Here is an 18,720-nt window from a genome sequence, read left to right on the forward strand (position 1 = left end):
TTGGACACTTGGTGAAAGCGCAGTTAATGTATATGCTGACCATTAGAACTATGGGGGACAGGCTGACCAGCTATGGCAGAGGGACCTGTAGGGGATTAAAGCGATTAGATCCCTTTGGAGGAGGGGAGATTTAAATGTGAGACAGAACAAACTGGGGTAAGCAGAAATCAGAAAACAGAAGCCGCAAAGCAATGGGAGTAATGAGTAAGTAGAGGCTTGAGTAGAAAGAAAAACAAACCAAGTTATTCAAATAAAGACAGCGGAGGGGCTGGTGCATCCCTGGGGGAGCTCACAGCAGGGATCCCAGCCACCCAGTACCCAGCGCCCACAGCATAATGAGGTGACAGCCTAAATAACCTTCAGACCAAACAAGTTTTATTCTCTGTTTTGCTTGCCTCTGCTGCAGATAGCATTGCTCCCTATCTCCCTACCTCCCTCTGTGTCTCACAACAAAATAATTTATCTTTGTTCTTTGCTCTCTCAAGTGTGAAAATCCCAGTGTGATTGATGTGAAATCATATGTACTACTGAAAAATGGTCACTATTAAAAATAGTAAATTAACAAATTCAGATTTTGTTACACAGAATAGATATTTATCATTTTAATAGCTATGTAGAAGTCCATCAAGCAGACTGGCTGTTAATTATTCAGAATTCCTCCATTTCTAGACATGTAGATTACTCCAAAGTTTTGCTAGTTTAAGAAATACTTGAATGAAAATTTTGTGCAAACATCTTTTGCATTATCTACTTAGAACAGATACTGACGAGTGGGTTTACTGAGTTATAGGTATGAATTTTTAAAAATGTAATTTACCAAATTTCTTGTGGGAAGACTGGTTCTCCCAGTCAAGGTGGAGACCTGAGGTGGTTGAGGACACAGAAGGCCCCCATAGGGGAGGAGGCCACAGCCAGGTCCTTTTGAATTTGCATTGAGAACACTTTCTGAATTGTGTAACCCTTCCTGATTATTTCCCCTCTCCCTGCTACAGTAGGCCACTGAAAATTAGCAGAATAATGGCACAGTTCCCTTTCTATCCACATCCAGGGAGAGCCTCTGGTAAATGCTACTCAAATATTGACTTGGATGGTGCTAATGCAGGGTTCACTGAGGAAAACTTTCCCTCTGGAAGCACCTGTCAGGTATGTATGTGTTGAGGGGAGGGATGGGGATCGGTCAGTGGATAACAGAACAATCTTTGCCAAAAACATGCAACATGTTTCCTAGAAGCCAGAAGAAATGAAGAAACCTAGCAGAGAAGGCAAAAACTACAGCAGTCCCTCTTTAGGAAAAAAAAAAAAAAAATATATATATATATATATATATATCAGTCTCACTTTAAGAAAGGAAATAAATGTTTGGTTGGTTTTAGGGGGACAGTGATCTCAACGTGGATCTCAACGTGATCTCAACTTGGAGGAGATTATAAATCTTGGGGGACACCCCAGATTTGCCAAATCAGAAACTCTGAGGGTAGTGTCCAGCTATCTTTATATTAACCAGCCTTCCTGGTGATTCTAGTGCATGCTAACATCTGAGAACCATGTTTTACTGGAAGACTTTGGTGCTGGTTATAATAGAGAAAGTCTCAATGCAAAATTTTTTTGTTCACATTACTCTTACACCGGTTTTGTTTTTTAAAAAATTCTTGACTACAAAAGAAAAGGTAGGAACACTCCTAGGGCTAATGAAATAAGTGAGTTGTTTTTTTTCTCTATTTATAAAATTACACAGGGAAGACCTTAATGATTGAGTTAACTTTAAGATTTATAAAAAAAAAGTCCAAATAATTACAAAAAGTTACTAAAAATGACTAACGTGACAATGACGACTTAAGACTGCTTTGGTGTTAATGAGAGAGTACATGTGACTAAGATTTTTCTTTAGGGGAATTGTTTAAAAGTCACAAAAAGCTTAGGAAGGACTTAATGTTATAGAAAATTTCACTGTTCTTGGTTTCCTACAGCAGGGTTTTTTTTTTTTTTTTTTTGTAGTTTTTAAAGAAAACAGTGATTTCTGATAGTTTTTTTCTGAATTCCTCATACAATACTTTTGTGTGTTGTTTGTTATTCTTCCCCACACCAGTGGTGGAGGTGTAGGCAGGGTGAAGCACAGGACATCGACGTAGGGGTGGAGTCCAGGCCAGGAGCTTCGCAGTGGAGGTGACCGGCACTTACTTGCCTTCAGTGGCCACAGTTGTCTAATCTAGATGAGCATCAAAACAAAATCTAGCTCCTCGAATGTTTTTAAAAAAAGATTTATTTTTATTTATTTATGCATCAAGAACTGGGGTGTAGGCCAGAGGTGGACGGGGGAGAGGTTTCACCAGAGTGAATTTTAAGACACAATGGGGAGCAGAACAGGCAGATCTACTGAAATACACTCCTGAGGGGAGCAGCGGTCAAGATAATAGAAGTCTGCTGTGCCATGTGGGTCAGCTCTCTGGTTGGGGATAGAACACCTGCTGCAGTGGCTGCAGATAGCTTCATAGAGCTGCAACTTAACCCTTTGCGCCACCAGGGAGAAGATTCTTGTCATAATTCTAGTCATAATTTTTTTCAGTTGTGTGTGGCAGCTTCCAGGGAAGGGAGCACAGTGCACCATAGGTTTGATACCTAGAATCAGACTGGGATTCAAATTTTTGCTGAAGTACTAACTGGCTGTGTGAGTTTGGGCAGATTAGTTAACCTCTCTGAGCTTTTGTTCCCATTATGGGTTCACTTGTACACCCCTCCTTCTTCATTGGAGATAGAATCTTTACAGAGGTAATCAAGTTAAAATGATGTCATTAGGGTGGGCTGCAATCCAACATAATTCAAGTCCTTATAAGAAGAGGAAATTTGGACACAGACTTTATAGAAGGAAGGCAATGTGAAGCTAAGGGCCAAGATGACCACCTACAACTTGAGGAGGGGGGCCTGGTCCCTTACAGATCTCAGAAGGAAGCAACCCTGTGGCACCCTGATCTCAGACTTTCAACCTCCACAACTGAGAGACATTACATTTCTGTTAAGGCTCCAGTATGTGGCACCTTGTTACCAAAGCCCCAATAAATGCAGTTCCTCAGTTACAAACTGAGGTCAGTGGTATTGTTACAGGGCAGGGAGGCACCCCAGAACCTCCCCTTTTCCTGGGAACCACCCTGTTACAGTATCTGCCTCACAGATTACTGTGAGAATAATATGGGAGCAGATGGTGAGCAAATGTCCACTGGTTCTGACCTAAATCCACTTGGGGGTTCAGGCTGGACATTTTGAACTGGAGGAAGGTGTCCTTCTCAGGTTCATTTGCACGAAGGTCTGGGAAGTCTCTTGAGACAGTGCCCTCCCTGTGGGAAAGGCTACAGACAAGTCTTATCAACAACGAAGTTCTAGCCATCACAGGGATGTGCTGGGAACACCAGGACACTGCTCCAGACTTACGGCTTGAGCCATGGCATCTGGTCAGGGCAAACACGGGTAGCTCTAGATAGAGCAGTTTCAGTGGAGGCTGGCGGCCTCACCGCAACGTGACTGGGCTGCCAGCTAACATTTCCTGCTGGCAGATCCCCAAGGGTTAGTCTCTGAAAGCCTTTCCTCTGGGGCGTATTGGTTTCTGTATTAGTTTCCTCTCACTGCTGTAACAAATAGCTGCAGATTGAGTAGTTTAGACCATACAATGTGTTCTCTTACAATTCTGGAGGTCAAAAGTCTGAAATTGGGTCTTTTGGGGCTAAAATCAAGGTGTGTTGATAGGGCTGAATTCCTTCTGGAGACTCCAGGGGAGAGTAGATTTCCTGTCTCTTCTGTCACCAACAAAAACCCAGTAGCTTAGCATCTTCAAATCTCTCTGACATTGCTTCTGTTTCCATGTCTTTTCTTTCTGACTTTGAGCTTCTGCCTGCCTTCTATGACCACCTTTGTGACTATACTGAGATCCCCAGGATAGCCTCCCCATCTTGAGATCTTTAATTATATCTGCAAAATCCTTTTTACCATATTCTACAACATGGGTATCTTTGGTGAACTGTCCTGCATCATGAAGTTTCCCAAGGGAAGAACCCTTCCAACCTTGCCTGTGAACAAGAATCCAGCTCCTAGTTCTGACCACCTATGCACCCCTGACTGCTGCTTCACCACCAGCTGTCACCCTGATGTCTCAATATCACCACCACCAAGGCTGCTGCTGCCACCAGCCCAGCAGGAAATGACACCAGAGTCACCCCATTGGCAAAGGAGTCTGGAAAGTGTTAATTTGCACCATTCCAGACTTCTTCAGTACAGAATGGAGCACAGAAGGGAGGGAATCAAGTCAGGATTGGAAAGCAGATAAGCAAAGTCCACTGCATCCAATCTCATCCTTTAACCAAGTTGAATTTGCATGCAGCAACAGTGACAACAACTCCTGTCCTAAAACTTAGAACACTCTATAAAATGACAAGGAAAACAAAAACAGGAAAAAGGAATGATTAGTGGATGTATGTAAATATATAAATACACACATAAGAAGAAAATACAAATAAGGAAGAAAACATGCAGAGTTGCTTCAGGTCTTGTTTCGATAATTCAGCACATGGTTGTATATTGGAGCAATTGGCTAGCAATTTGGAAAATATAAAAATTAGATGAGTATTTTACACTACGCCAAAATAAATCCAAGATGGATTAAAATTTTTTTGGATTAAAATTTTTAATGAAAAATACAAAACCAGATGTAATGGAAGTAAAGAGGTGTGGCTACTGTGCTCTTTGGGGTGTGGGGGCAGTTATTAATTATGACATTTAATTATTGTCTGCCCAGCATCCCTTGTTCTAAGGAACCTAGGCTGCCCCTACTCTCCATTCCATACCTCCAACCCCCATCATGGACATGTGATTTGAATAGAGGTGTCCTCTCCTTATGTGCATCCAACTTCCAGCCACACTTCATCCAGATGGGGCTGATCACTGCCCTGGCCACCAATCTGAGATTCTTTGAACTCTGTCTCTGATCATGACACTAAGCAGATGTGATGTGTGTTTTGGCAATGCCTTTTGGAGGTGATGCTAGCCTTTTGGATATAACCATCATGAGAAAAAAAAAAAGCTGACGAGAGAGAGAAAGTTGAGAAAGCAAAGAGGTAGTGCCCAGTCCCTGCTTCCTGTAATACCAGGTTACTCCCTGTTCTTGTCAGTTATGTTTTTGTATATTCTCATTTTTGTCTACGCTTACTTTAGCTCAATTTCTGTCACTTACAACTTAAAGTTCCAGTCCAAACAAATACCAGAAATAGGAACCATAAAAAATGGTAGATTATAAATCAAAATCCCGTTAAAACCAGTATTTAAAAAGAAAAAAATACCCACTTAACAAAATTAAAAAAACAACCGAGGAAAATTGGCAACACATTTGACAGTTGCTTTTGGCTGTTTATTTCATAGTGATGCTTTTGGAGTAGCAAAACATCTTTGAGCATAGCCATTAAAGGCATTTTTTATTATTTCCTGAGGATAGATTCCAAGAAATGAGATTGCAGGTTCCACAAATAGAGGGCCTCTGTGAAATAGTGCTGGTAACCCCAAGGTTCCAGACCAGTTAGCAGGAGTTGAGCTAATGAGATCAGGTGGTGAACCAGAGCTCTGAAGGAACCCAAGGGTGAAAGTATTGAAGGTACCAAAAAATGGAATGATTTACTCTTACACAGACACTATGCTTAAGGACTGGCAAGCTGCCTGAACAAATAAAGGTTCTTAAGGGGGCTCTAGAAACTAGTGGCTCCCAAGTTTGACTTTTCTTTTGTCAGAGCTGATAGAATTCACACTGAAGGGATGCATCCCCAAATGTGTCTCCAACAGTGGGTCCTGGGGGCGTCTCCTGGGGAGGCTAGTGACCTTTCACTGTGTGTTGCTCAGAGTTCTTTCTATGGGAGCTAGTTGAGCCCTGGGTTTATAGTGAGAATCTGTGTTTGACTCAGTCTTATACCCAGGAACATTAAGCCAGGGTCACTAAAAACTCAATGTTGTTAGACAGTCTTTTGGGCCACTCTGACAGTGTGATCTCTGGCCACAAACCTTTGTGAGGGTGGCCACGTGGTTAGGAATTTCTAGGACCCAAATTCGTAGCCATTTATCTCCATCATGTTCTTTGGTGTGGATTTTTTTTTAAAAGTTTATTTATTTATGCCAAGATTGGGGTACAGGCCAAAGGTACGGGAGGGTGAGAGGATTCACCAGAGACAGAGTAGGGCAGAACACGCAGATCGACTTTTGAAAACAGTGCTGAAGGGAGCAGCGGGCAAGACAGGAAGGTCTGCTGTGCCATGTGGGAATCTCCCTGGTGGGCCAGGGATTGAACTCGTGCTGCAGAGGCTGTGGATAGCCTCAAGGTGCTGTGCTTAACCCCCTGCGCCACCAGGGAGGCCTGGTGTGAATTTTTTTTATTCACCCTTAAAGGGGGTTCGATATTCTGGCTTTAGGCAGTTGTCCTTGCCTTTGTCTCCTGTTCCCTTCATGTGTGACCTGTTGAAACCCATGCTATAGGGTGTGCTATCCCTCTGGATCCGAACTCAGGCACCATGCTTAGAGACCACTGTCCTCTAAGAGGAGAAAGGCAAAGCTCCCTGGAGTCCAACTTGGCCTCATGTCCTTGTCCTGCCACCTTGAGAGTTACTTAAACTTTCATGTTTGTGAGAGAGAGACCCGAATCATTTTACTTACCCTCTTCTGTATGGTCAGATGTCCCTTCTCTCTGGGTGACAGATTTTTAAATGGCACCAGAGGAGATTCCATACTTCTTAGTTACTTTCACTTAAGATTCTGCCCAGTTTAAAATCTAATCTCACTTTGGTTTCAAAAGTTGCCTCGTTGCTGTTGGCTAGCATTGAGGCTGGGGAATTACTGTGGGGAGGTGACCTAGTCTACTCTTTACTCCTCTCCCTCTCCCAGGAGTGAAGGGAAAGGAGGTCTGTCTGAAGGAGACTGCCTCCCTGCCCCATTCTCAGTCTAAGCTCTGGCTTCTCTGCGGTGTGAGGGAGAAAAGAGGGATAGGAGGGGCTGATGTCTCTTATTTAATTCTCTTTGTTGGCTGTTACTGCTTCCTGGTAACACCGTGCTCTATTTACTGAGGCTGCAAAACAAATTGTCCCCATTTTTAGTGGGTTAAAACAATAACAACTTTTATTTTGCTTACAAATCCTCAATTTGGGGCAAGGCTCAGCATGGTTGGCTCAGCTCTGCTCCATTTGGCTCAGCTGGGGAGTCTCACAGGCCTCATGTCTGGATGGTCTGAAAGCACCCTCCCTCCTGCTACAGTCTGGTGATTTATGCCTGTGGTCAGCTAAGATCTTGACTGGAGTTGGCAAAAGTATTCTGGAAGCTGTAACACACAGTAAAATATTAGATGTTATAGAAAGTGGGTCGCTTGACAAGAGGGAGAGCCTGGGCACAAAAGCATTGGAAGAGAAAAGGCCTGGTGAGTCCGGTGGCTGAGTCCGGTGGTGGAAGTAAACCTGAGAAGTTCCAATGGGTCATGCAGGACAAAGCAATTTGGATTGAGTGGTGGAGCTGGATACTAGGGACAGAGGTGCAGAGAGAGAGGGAAGGAAGCTGGCAATGATGCCTGTTTAGTAGTCTTGGAGATTTGGGTTATAAAAGGAAAGATAAAGAATAGGTAAGAAGTAGCTAGAACATAACTGGGTGCCAGCTTCAGGCAGACGTGTGCAGGTTTGAATGCAGGGGAAGAAGCCCAGGAAGAGATGGGACCAAGGCATTTGGAGGCACATGCTTCCCCGCTTCCATGATGGTAGAACTGTGTGTGTGACATGCACTTTACGTGGCCTGTCCTCAGGCTGTCCACATGGGCTTTGTCTGGGGCCCAGGAATGCCCACTGGTGGTGTCCATGGACAGTATGGTCCTCACTTAGAGCTTTGTGGGCTCACTGCCTTGGCTTCCATCAGGTCCCTAAGGGTCTTTTGGGAGCTACTTGCAAGGCAGTTGCATGTTGGGACAATCTCTGGGCACACCTCACTTCACAGCCAATCGGGGATGCAGGAAGCAGAGTAGATTGAGCTGAAACCTGTGGTCTCCAGCTTCTGCCCTGTGCTGGTTGTGTGGTTCCTCGAGCCATCAATCAACTCATGTGTAAAATGGGATGATTCAGGCCTTTGCTACCCACTCCGCTGTCTGGAAGACTGTACGGACTGATGGATATGACAATGCTTTGTCACCCACCAGGTACCTTAGAGCTGCCAACCATCACCATTCCTTAAATGTCCAAAACTGCATTTCTTACCACCTTGCCAAATAAAACTGGCTGAAAACCTGAAATGATTTGTTTGGTCTGGGTATGAATTAGAGGGGAGAAAATAGGAATGTTTTAAGAATTTGTCTCTAGTTGTCCATATTCACCCCAAAGTAAGGCTTTTGTGAGGGCAGCCTCCACAGAGACCCAGGACACAGTGGTGGGGGCCTGACCTGTCAACGCTCCCCTGCTCCGCCAGAGAACAGCCAGATGGCCACTGCCCCCTTCCCTGTGCAAACATCTCTCACCCAGTTGAGTAAACAGGCCTCCCTAGGTAGGAGGCGCCTCAGTGTTGGTGGCGCCCAGAAACAAGGGTGCCAAGCCAGGGGCTCTGGACTTGGGTTGTGTTTTTAATCCACCCCCGAGCAACAGGGTCATCTGTCTTGGCTCCTTCTCTCCTTGTGTAAACAGGGCTGGGGCCCCATGCGGCTTGAGTGCAGCCAGGCTCCTGCTCTCTCTTCCCTGTATAAACATATCACAAAGAATCTTTGTGACTGTCCAGGCCCAGAGGCCCAGCCTAGGAGGAGGAAGTGGGTATCAGGAAGGGGTGAGGGTGGAGGGGGGGTGTTTGGGGGAGGAGGGGAGGATGGAGAAGGGGTTCCCTTGGATCATAGGATGTGGCGAGGTCAGCTTCTCTCAGTGTCTGGCTTTGAGAGGAGAAGGTCTGTGACCTGCAGCAGACATCTGGACTAACGGGGAACTGACGCGATAGCCCACAGCCAGTATATCTCCCCTACATTAGCATTTCAGGTGTGGTTGAAAAAAAGAAGGATGGCCTCCTTTCCAAGCAGTCCAGGGCAGAAGAAAGATTATCAGCTGGAGGTTGAGAAAACAAGGGCTATTTCTGCCTCCACCCCTACTTAACTGTGGGCCCTGTGAATGATGCCTTAACCTTTCTGAGTTTCCTGGTCAGATAAATTAGAATTATAATCTGCCATTTTTTTGATGGGACAGGGACTTTAGATATGTTATTTCATTAATCCACACAATACCACCTGAGGTAGGAGTGACCATGCCCATTTTAGAGATAAACATCAAGGCTCAGCAAGGAAAATGGATTTGCCCTCAAATTCACATTCATAAGTAACAGAGCAGCTCTATTCCCTGCCAAGCCCCCACTCTGCCCCTGCACTTAGGAGATGGGGGTTTCTTTCCTTGATTAATGTGAACGCTGAGATAAGCACTGGCCTACTTAAAACAATTTCCACTGCAAGAGACAGAAATTCTGGCTCAGGTAAGCTCAAGGCCTGGGAGTTGGGGCTTCGAGCCCACGTCTTCCCAGAGCTCTCCTCCCACCACACTCATTTATCACCTTGGTTAAAATCCAGGAAAGAGAACAGTCAACAACTTGTTCCACCCGGGGTAGAACTTGGCAGGAACCCTCGGAATTGCTGTTACCAACTTTTCCATTCCAGGTAATTCGTAAATGTCTAAGTTTCCCTGGCACATCTTGCAGAAGGGAGGAGGTGGAAAAATCAGTAACTCTTCTACCTATAGACAAAAGTTAGTGCTGGGAGGTGTCCCTCAGGGGAAGAGTAAGAAGATCCAGATTTAAAAACTCTCAACCATGGCATCTAGGACATGGACGGCAAATTGCAGCCACAGGGCCAAATGTGGCTCCTGCTTGCTTCTGAGCAAATCTAACAATTTTGCAGTTTAATATAGTTGAAAAAAATCAAAAGAAGAATAATTATTAGTAATGCCTGAAAATTTTATTAAATTCAAATTTCAGCATCCCTAAATAACTGCTTTTGGAATGCAGCCAGGGTCCTTCATTTATGTGGAGTCTATGGCTGTGTTTCTGCTACAATGGCAGAGGGGAGGGTTGTGACATTAACCACGTGGCTGCAAAGCCTAAAACATTTATTTATTTATTTATTTATTTATTTATTTTAAAGATTTATTTATTTATTTATACAAGTACTGGGTACAGTCAGAAGTGCGGGAGGGTGAGAGAATTCACCAGAGCCAGAAACAGAATAGCCAGAGTGACGAAATACACTGCCGAGGGGAGCAGTGGGTATGGCAGGAGAGGTCTGTCACGCCATGTGGGACCCTCGCCGGTGGCAGGGGATCGAACCGGCGCTGCAGAGGCTGTGGGCAGCCTCGCAGCCCAGCACTCAACCGCTGCACCACCAGGGGAGGCCCTAAAATATTTATTTTTTTAAAGATGTATTTTTATTTATGCACACAAGAACTGGAGTGTAGGTCAGATGTGCGGGGGTAAGAGGACTCACCAGAGACAGAGAGGGGAGCAGAACAGGCGGATCTACTGATATACACTGCTGAGGCTTGGCCAGGGATGGAACTCATGCCACAGTGGCTGGCGATAGCTTGATAGTGCTGACTTTAACCCCTGGGCCACCAGGGAGACCCCTAAAATATTAATTTTCCAGCCCTTTACAGAAACACTTGCCATCTCCTGTTCTAGAAAAGGACATGCCTGGGCAGGACTTGGGGGAGGGTCTCACCATTCAGGAGGTAGAGATTTACTTAATCCTTTATTTTCAGTCTAGTTCCTAATCTCAGCTGGGTCTGGTGTCCCCAGTCCAGCTGGGTCTGGTTGGTGGCCTGAGGGATGCAAGCTCTCAGGCTCAGCCTTGCCCTTATCCCTCCTACCCTTCAAGGCCCAAGTCCTTTCCTCCCTTGGCATCCAGGATTCAGGCAGCCAGACTTGGGTTCCTCAAGTGGGAGGCTGGAGGGGTTTCCCTTTTAAGAAATTCACGAAGAGACAAGATTGAGATACTGAGGATTGGGAGTCCAAGTCCCAGCATGTCATCACTGACCCGTGAGTGGACAGCCAAGACCACTGAGGAAAGCCCACATCTTCAGGGCAGGTGTGGTGAGGTCGAGGATTTGGGGGTGGGTCAAGAATGACAGGATCACCCTGTGGCAGTATGGCAGGGCAAGATTTATTGGTTGGAGCTGGGAAAGGATTGCACAAATGGTACCTTGCACACAGCTGCAGCACCCAAGGGAATGAGGACAAAGAGAACACCCTCCCGGGAGGGAGGGCAATCAGAGAAGGGATTTACCTTGTCTAGGTGATGATGCTCAGCAATAAACTGGAGTCTCCAGTTTATTGAAGGCCACTAGAGTTGAGGGGTTTTTATAGCCCCATGGATTGTCCTATTTATGGTTATGTAATGTTGGATATAGTTTTATAAAGCAAGAGGCTCTAAGTGACTAAAACCACAGTTCTTTTTTCTTTTCCAAAGATTTATTTATTTGTGCATACAAGAAGTGGAATACAGGCCAGAAGTGCGGGGGGTGAGAGGACTCACCAGAGACAGACACCGGGGAACAGAATAGGCAGATTGGCTGAAACACACTGCTGAGGGGAGCAGTGGGCGAGACAGGAGAGGTCTGCTGGCCATGTGGGTCACCTCCCTGGCTGGGGATTGAACTCATGCTGCAGTAGCTGCGGATAGCTTCATAGTGTTGATGCTTAACCCCTTGCACCACCAGGGAGGCCCCTAAAACCACACTTCTTTAGGGTATCTTAAAATCAATTGGATGTGCAAGAATTTGAGCTTAGTGCTGGAGAACTTTGAGCTCACAGTCCCAGTCTGTGGTGACAAGCAAAGAACACAGGGGTCATTTTTTATAAAACAGTAGCCCACCACAGCAGAAAGACCAGGAAATCACAGCAATGCAAGGAGTAGGAGAAAACACGGCACAAAAGCCATGGCAAATAACATTCCTCAGAGATGTGAGAAGAAAATGCATGATGTTCTAGAAAGGGAATATTTGGGGAGGGGAGGAGGAAAGGGGTATCTTGGAAATGGAAAATATTAGAGCAAAGATGGAAAATTTGATAGAAGATTGAGAAAATATCTGGAAAGTAGAACAAAAAAGACAAAGTGATGAAAAACATGAGTGAAAAAATATGAAAGTTAGAGAGTTAACCCACGAGGTCTGACATCTGAATTTTAGGAATTTTGGAAGAGAAGAGAAAGTGCAGTAGGGGAAATTATCAACAAAAGAATTTAATGATGTTTTTCAGAAACAGAAATCATAGACAACCCACTGAATGCGCAGCAAAATGAATGGGTGGGAAAGAAACAAAATGGATTCATTCACATGAAATTTTAGAACCCAAAGATTTCCAGAAATAACAACAAAAACAAACAACCCCCCCCCCACAATGATTTCCAGAAATAAAGAAGAGTTCTTATAGAATGAACAAGGAATCAGGATGCTTACATTTGTTCACAATAACTGAATTTGGCTAGAAAACAGAATTCCAAGGAAAATAATTCCTAAACTAGTATTTTACACCCAAACTAAAAGCGAGTTGTAAGTGGAATATTTTCAGGTGAGCAAGTTCTCAAAATATTCTCTCTACAGGCATGCTGCTTCAGGAAACTTATTGAAGCATATGCTTTAGCCAAAAGAGACAAGAAAGAAATCAGAGAGCAGGAGAGCCCCTGGCATTAGGGGTGGGGTGGGGTGTGTGGGGGGGGTGAAGGCTCCTTAGGAAGCCACTGAAGGGAGGCCCTGAGAGATGGGTGTGCAGGAGCTAAGAGAGCGGCTAGATCATTTTGGAGCAGGAAATGCTCCGAGATTTTTCTAAATAGTGAAATATATGCATTCAGATTATAATCAGACTGTCCTCAAAACCAAAGAAGACATGTTAGGAGCTCCTATAGCTTCTTTTGCATTTCCTTGAAATCTTTTTTAGTTGGTTTGTTGTTAATAGTTTTCCAAAGGCAATCAAGTCCTATGTCTCTCCGTGCTGTTTGAACATCTACTTGATTGTAGGAGGAAGATAGAACTTCCAGTTTAGAAGATTCTGTCATCTCTGGCTATCCCAGAATGCAAGATTATACTTCCTTTTGTCTTAAACACTTTCATTTTCCCCTTTCGCATCATGTAGCAAAATCCCTCAAATGCACTGAGCCTGAAGACAGGCTGTGGGGAAGTGGGGATTGGCCGCTTTGTTCCCCACACATCCTTGGTTAAGAACTTTAAACATGGCACTTGTCTTCATTCTGAGTAGAGAGGAATCAAAGAACCTAAATCTGGAGAAGCATCTTAGTGAAAAAAGCCTGAGCTTTGAAGCCAAATTGACTTGATTCCCCTGGTTTGTAGCTGCTGAACTTTGGCAGCTGTCTCCACCTTGGTGACCTCATTAAGGTACCAGATATGAAAATCTCAACTTTGTAGAGTGTTCTGAATTTTAAAAGACCATGTCAAGGATATACAGCATCCAGTATCATTCCTGGTTCCTAGTAGGCAATTTACATATTGTGGCAGTTACATCTGTTCCTGTTTTATAATTCCCATGGTGCTTCCATCCTTCCCTTCTCATTGCATTTTCAAATTGGAGAGAGGACAAGTTTTATGTCCCCATTTAAAAATAGACAAAACCAAGGCTGAGCAACAGGCGACATTGTTGAATCCTGTGGGGCTTAGCATTTGTGATTACTGGGCAATGAACAGATACCCAGAGCCCCTGGGAGGTGAACTTCCTTGACAGATTAATGGTCCTTGATGTGATTTTCCTTCCAGGCCCTTCTTTCTAGCAACTGAAACATGTGGTTGGGAACAGACTGTGATTACAGACGGGATCCCAGGAGGGTGTTTTGATGTTCCAGGTGGGACCAGGAGGGATAAGTGATGACAGGACAGCGTGGATGCATGAATGTTTGTTTTATAACCATTGCCCAAAAGAAATGGGAAAACACTGTATGAATCACTTCACTCTTTTAAACACATTTACTATACAAATAGGATAAGAGGGGGCCTCCCCGGTGGCGCAGCGGTTGAGCGCTGGGTTGTGAAGCTGCCGGCGACCTCTGCGGCGCTGGTTCGATCCCCGGCTGCTCCCCGGCCACCTGAGGAGGGTCCCACATGGCGCGCAGACCTCTCCTGCCGCCCGCTGCTCCCCTCAGCAGTGTGCTTCGGTCTTTCTGCCTGCTCTGCTCCCCGCTTTGGCTCTGGTGAATTCTCTCACCCTCCCACGCTTCTGACTGTACCCAGTGCAAGTATAAACAAAACAAACAAACAAATAAATAAATAAAAAAAAACATGCCTCTATTAAAAAAAAAAAACAAACATTTAAAAAAAAAACAAATAGGATAAGAAATATTAGGGCATTGTGAAATAAGATTTGAGAAGTATGAACAAAGGTCTAAGCAAAAGTTGGCATTTGTTTTTATTTTAAATAGGCTTAGACTTCTTTGAATGTTATTAAGACATGTCAAACCACGTTTTAAAAATGGTGTAGGGGAAGTGTTGTGTGAAGGGTGGCATGTTAAACAAATTCAGACTTCTCCAATCATTTAGAAATAATTCAAAAAACTTCAGAGACTGTTATAGTAATTGACATGAAAGCAGGGCCCATGTCTAATTTTCTGAGTTAATTATCTCTGTGTGCATGGTTTCTGCTTACTTTTTCTTTGAGAAGAAATGTACAGTGAAACTTAGAAAGTTATACATGACCATTTCCTGGATGGTGAAGAAGATGTAAGTGAGGGCATTATTGTATGAAGGATGTTCATAATGTTGACCAAATCAGAAGCAAGGAGCTCATCGTATACACACAGGAAGGTGTCACACATTCTAGAAAGATTTCCACGTGGAATGATTAACAGTGCTATTTCTCAGAATGTTAGCATGAAGTTGATAAAAGTAGATAGAATAAAGAAAAATTACAACAGTCTAACATACTAACATCATCATCAGTCAGGGAGCAGGAACTCCGCCTGCAGCCAAATGCCAACCTCCCCACGACATAGGCAGATAAGCTGGGGAGTGGAGCAACCTGTCCATGAATCCACCTGCTGGATGGGATGGACCAAAGGGGCCCATTCCCAAATGGGATAAGGGCTTTTGAGATCCTCTGGTCAAGATCGGAGACTCTACAGGGGCCTCCCTGGTGGCATGAGGGGTTAAGTTGCAGCACTATGAAGCTATCCGCAGCCACTGAAGCATGAGTTTGATCTCTGGCCAGGGAGCTCCCCTCAGCAGTGTATTTCAATAGATATGCCTGTTCTGTTCCCCACTCTGTCTCTGATGAATTCTCTCTCCCCCCACACCTCTGACCTACACCCCAGTTCTTGTATGCATAAATAAATCTTAAAAAAAAAAAGAAAGGAAAAGAGACTCTATAGGCACAGGTGAGCACAGGCAAGGAACCAGGGTTTATTGATTAGTGAAAGGGCAAGAAGAGAGAACCAGGGAGACCTCTCTAGGCATGAAAGAGAAACTCAAGGATGTGTTGGGGCCTGTGGGTCTGTATAAGCTTAGGATTGGGTTTGAGGAATTGAATGTTACTGGCTGAGAGCCCGAGGAGAGCGGACTTGGCTAAAGTCCATTTACTGTTGCGAGTTGTGGGCCCCAGGTAGCCACAGCTCTGGCAGTTGTGCCAGGCTGTGACCATCTCCAAGGCAAGCATCTCATGGAGGCTGAGGGCCCACAGCTCATGTGTAAACAGACTGGTCTCAAGATCTGTGACTTTCCTTCTGGGTCTGCAACTCTTTTCTTCTCATAACGTCAACTTGATAAGCCATAGAGAGATAGCTCAGAAATGGTAAGAACAAACAAACAAAAAACACAACAAAACAATGAGCAAAGGAAATTTATGGCCCTGACTCTTGGGGCTCTTGGGCCAGTGTAGGGTAAAGAAAATGTCAGGCTTTTCTGCCCTCCCGCCATCAGGATAGATGATGGATCCTTGCGGTCCTGAATGCATGCCTGATGGTGGGCACCTGGAGTAGGGTGTGGGCATAGGTAGATGGGATTCACCTGGGCTAAGACTGTGCTTTTTTTTTTTTTTTTGCTTTTTTTTTTTAAGATTTATTTATGCATATAAGAACTTGGGTACAGGCCAGAGGTGGGTGGTGGGGTGAGAGGATTTACCAGAGACAGAGTGGGGAACAGAACAGGCGGATCTACGGAAATACACTGCAGGTGAGTCAGGAGAGGTCTGCTGTGCCCTGTGGGTAGCTCCCTGGCCAGCGATTGAACTCATGCTGCACTGGCTGTGAATAGCTTCATAGGTTGTGTAAGACCATGCTTTTAAGGGCGGTGTCACGGGGACGCCAGCAGAAGCCAAGGAGAAGCCGAGAACGCCGGAGAGACCAGATAGAGTGAAGACTTGCTGGGGGTTGGGAGGCCTGCCAGCCTCCTGGCTCCCCAGCATCCCTGCCTGCCATATGCCTGGTGAACCCCAATAAAAGACCTGCATAAAACCACTGAGGACTCTGACTCCTCCTTCACCCGGTCTGCATGGGATCCTAGAAAACCTGCACCGTGTCCATTCCTGCCCCTTACAGCCAGTCAAGTAATCAAATTAACATCAGACAGATTTATAGGAGAAAAAGCAAATTTAATTCCATATGTATGGGGAACGTACATGGACACGGAATATAAGGAGAAGAGGGGGTGTAGCTGCCGAGCTGGCTGGTAGGCTGGGCCTTCAAGAAGAGAGGAGGGGCTCACGCGAGGAGACCAGAGGCTCTGTACCTGACGCTTGCCCTGTCACATAGAGATGTTTCTTTGGAAGGTTATTCCTGATAAAAACCCTAATTCTGGTTAAGACCCTCAATTTTTATTCTATATAGTTATGGGAGTGGGAAGTTTTTCATGAAGCTTCAGTGCCTTGACTGACTTTAGCTTGAAAAAATTCACAAGTGAAAGCCTGTTCTGAACATCTTATGGAGGCTTATTTTTCACAGCAGTGGGCAAAAAGAGTGCCAGTGAGTACATATTCTCCCTGAGAGGAAGAGATGCCAGATCCGATATCTCTGTAAGCCTTGACTCCTGGTTGCTGGTCAGTCTTCTGGGGTTGTGGGTTATAGGGCAGTGTAAGGATGTGGTGGTGGGGGGTGTGGAGAGAGAAACAAGATGTATTTGCTTATTGTATCTACAGAGTATTTGCAAACTAGGCACTTGTAAATTGAGGACACCTGTATTGCATCCACCCTACCTCATCTTTTCCCCACATGCACTCTCAATGTCTGAGAACAATGCATTGCTGCTATAGAAACAAAACCTACTGTCCATGATATCTTCAGAGACATTAAGGAAAACATAGTTTGAGGAATTATAAAAGGACCAGAAGAAAACTATGACCAGATAGTCTGTTTAGCTATTGATAAAATGTGTGTTTCTGGAGTGTGAATTAGCTTGTATACACTTGGTGAACAGGGAATGATGTTAGTCCAATGTGAGGTGCTGTTTTACATACAAGTGTTCTTGGCACCTTAATGATTTGTGCCACTAAGCAATAGAACCCGAAAGCAAAGCATACCAGTAACGTGCCAGCAGAATACATCTCAACAAGCTGCCAGGCAGTCCAGCAGAATATATCTCTCCTTTTCCATTAGCTGGGGGGCCATGTGCTATACTTTGGAGAGGCTCACTGCACAGTTCCCCACCATCCCCAAAAGAGAAAGATCCATACACAAAAGAAAGGGAGAAAGAGACTACTTTCCCTTAGTTCCCTAGAAAGGGAAACAGGGCAGCCATTCTATAAATGGAGTCAGCTTTGGTTCTCTCAGAAGTTCTCAATATTTTCTGTAGGCAGGTTCCTCCGGTTCATGAGAGACTTAGAAAGGTCCATGGGTGACTATAAATCCCAAATCATATTGAAGGTGTCATTAAGAGGTGATTTTGCATAGAGGATTACACAAGTATATTAAGCTTTACAAAGTATACATCTCATGCTTGCTTACACTCAGACAAAATGCTGTAAGATACTGTTAGTTTAAGAGGAAGTTGTTAGATACGGTTTCATGTGAATTCTGGGAGGAATGAACAGGTTAGCTTTCCTGTCATTTTCTGGAATATACTTTTCCTCTTATTCCACTGCTCACTGTACAAAAGGAGGCTGTCTAGTAGCAAGGGATACTGACTGTCACATCCTCAGTGTTCACTAATAGTCACAACAATAAAGACACCACATATTAAAACTACTTTGCCACACACATTGAGGTAGATGCTTATTCCTCTTTCATTGCTATTAAATAGTTGCTATTATTATCCCTCCTTTAGAAACAAGGAATCTGAGGTTCAGAAAGATTTAAGAAAATCACCCAAGGTCACTCAGTCAATAAGTTGAATTCAGTTCTTATTCTGCTTTATTATCTCCAGAAAACAAGTCCATTATTTTAAAAAAAAGGGGGGGGGGGACTTGGCTATTTTTAGCAGAAGAGATTTAACAATCTCTGGAGCAGGAATTTATGGCCACACATTCTTGACTCCACTGCCCAGCACAGGATAAACATTTATCAGGATGGTGTTGAAATATTTACCACTGTCCCTGCAGTTCTCACCTTTTCACCTTTGTGCTTTTGCTCCTGCTGTCAGAATGTTCTTGGCTGGCAGGGCATTTCCACAGATCCAATTCCCGTCCTTCCTTCAAATGCCACCCAGTTTGCAAAGTTTTCCCATCACTGCCTGAATAATAGCTCTTTATTTCACACACACACACGCACAGGAACACGCACACACG

Source organism: Talpa occidentalis, unplaced genomic scaffold (assembly GCF_014898055.3).
Source record: "Talpa occidentalis isolate TD23 unplaced genomic scaffold, MPIMG_talOcc4v2.1 talOcc4.12, whole genome shotgun sequence".
NCBI classification, from domain to species: Eukaryota; Metazoa; Chordata; class Mammalia; order Eulipotyphla; family Talpidae; genus Talpa; species Talpa occidentalis.